This window comes from Octodon degus, unplaced genomic scaffold (assembly GCF_000260255.1).
Source record: "Octodon degus isolate 3935 unplaced genomic scaffold, OctDeg1.0 scaffold00043, whole genome shotgun sequence".
NCBI lineage: Eukaryota > Metazoa > Chordata > Mammalia > Rodentia > Octodontidae > Octodon > Octodon degus.
This window is the reverse complement of record NW_004524619.1, coordinates 3,453,026-3,455,222: the sequence shown is the minus strand read 5'-3', so window position 1 is coordinate 3,455,222 and position 2,197 is coordinate 3,453,026. Positions and strand designations below refer to the sequence as shown.

At 42.6% G+C, this 2,197-nt stretch overlaps 1 pseudogene; it reads left to right on the top strand.

The window, feature by feature from the left end:
- The first annotated feature begins 1,395 nt into the window (after positions 1-1,395).
- LOC101563103 lies at positions 1,396-1,984 on the top strand (annotated as a pseudogene).
- Positions 1,985-2,197: the final 213 nt, after the last annotated feature.

Sequence of the window (2,197 nt, the reverse complement as noted above, 5' to 3'; positions counted from 1 at the left end):
TAGTAACAAAAAATGGACCTTTTTCTTTCCTAGTAGTTAAAATAACTCTTACCTGTTGCAGACTTCCTGTTGTCTGACACGCCTTCTCTTCCTGAAGTACCTCTCTGCCTTTGTCAGTGCTGCCATCTCTTTCCTTTGAAATGCGGGAGAGTTAAACCACAGCTGAAAGTTAGGAGTGAATGATTATGGGGACAAAGGCACAGTAGTGATCAACTAATTTGAAGTGAAGCCAGTTCTATTCCCAAACTGCTCCCCAAATAATTTATCTTCTAGAGAAATTCAGTCATCAAAGTCTAAACACAAACCAAGACTAACGGCCCAAATTTTATCCACTTAACAGTGCTATTTCATACTGTAGTTCAGCAATTAGCACTTCCGATGAGACTGGTACAGTTTAAAATATGTCCCATCTCTTTTAAGCAAGACAATGCCTGTGTACCTATTCTTAGGAGCTTTAAGAAAAGTTTGAATCAAGGGGAACAACTGGAGTTTCCACCAAGGAAACTGTCAATCACTAAGTGTTATGACTACTTGATATTCAGAATAAATGATCGAGTAGGAATGTTGTCAATCAGTCAGTCAAGCAGGGCTTTCTTGGTGTTGAGGAGAACAATGAGAGAAGCAGTTCTCGGGGTAATGAGAGAGAGGATAGAGGCAGTGTTATGGCTACACTTACTCTACCCAGTGGGGAAATCTATTTTCAGCATGGATTCCAATGAGGAAGTGACACTTCCTGTCATAGAGATGTTAAACAGTCCCTCCTTTGGCTCTGGCTAAGTGGCATATGTCACCCAAGTGTAGACAGAGTCCTCAGAGTGACAGAGAAAGCAAGAGAGCCTGGCTAGCCTGGCTAGCCCCATCATTCCCTGGAGGATATGTAAACCAGGAGCTAGTGCATTTTGCATGAGCAGAGTTTATCAAGGAAACAAAAACCCCTCCATCCTGCTTCACACAGAGAAAGAAGGAAGCAATCAAAGCCAGTGCTGAGGAGGTGGAAGAGGAATATAGCAGACAGCACAGAAAAGAAAACCAGTGCATCTTGGAAAATGAAGGAGTTGTTCCCTGCCTCTCATGAGTGTGGGCTGGGTCTGGTCTACAGTGATAAAAAGGTATCATTTATGCATTTTAGAGACATTTAGCAAAAGTATTTAGAAAATATTGTAAGGATTTGATATTGCTACAGCAGCCAAGTGTGAGCTCATACAGTGTTATCTTGTACTAGAGCTATTTCACTTGAAGGCAAAAAGGAAACATGAGTGACAAATATGCAGTATGCAAGCCACACAGAAAGGTATGAGGCTGCTTAAAGAGGCGAGTACCAAAGAGGTGGGTATTTAGATATTAAAGTAAAAGGTGAGAGACGTGTTGGCTTCCTACAAATGAAGAAGGGAAAGGATGCGCTCCACATCCTTGATTAGGGAGCATTTGGCTCATCTTGGCATGCTCAGCTTGGCTGCCAGTGTTGCTTATGGTGTGTGCCTGGCCTGGGGTCTCCGGGTTCGCTTTGGGATGGTCCCCAAACACTTGATGCATAAGACAAACCCTGACACTGGAACTGAAGCAAGCATCTTGGAAGACTGGGGAACGTAAAATGATTCTTGTGGTTCAGAATGACTTAAAGATGGGAAAAGGGAAAAACGCTATCCAATGTTCTCAAGCTGCTGTTTCTGCCTACAAGCAAATTCAGAAGAGAAATCCTAAAGAGCTCAAGGAGTGGGAATGCTGTGGCCAGCCCAAAGTGGTGGCCAGAGCCCCGGATGAAGAAACCCTCACTGAATTACTGACCCATGCAAAAATGCTAGGACTGACTGTAAGCTTAATCCAAGATGCTGGATGTACTCAGATTGAACCGGGCTCTCGAAGTGTCCTAAAAATTGGGCCATGTCCAGCAGATCTAATTGACAAAGTTACTGGTCACCTAACACTTTACGAAGTGGGCTTTTGTATGACCATGAGCCTATCACAGGCGTTTGAAGCCTGTTAAATTCCTCCTCTAAATGAAATAAAATAAAAGGCAAATATGAGCCCAAAAGGCAAGGTGGAAAGAATGGTAGAACTGTCTTATTGAGTAGGATATGGACTAGATCAGCTACTGTTGAATCTACATGGTAAATCTGTGGTGTATTCTAAGGTTAGTGTCTTAGTCTATTCTGTGCTCTTATATCAGAATAACATAACACTCAGGAAGTAGTTTACA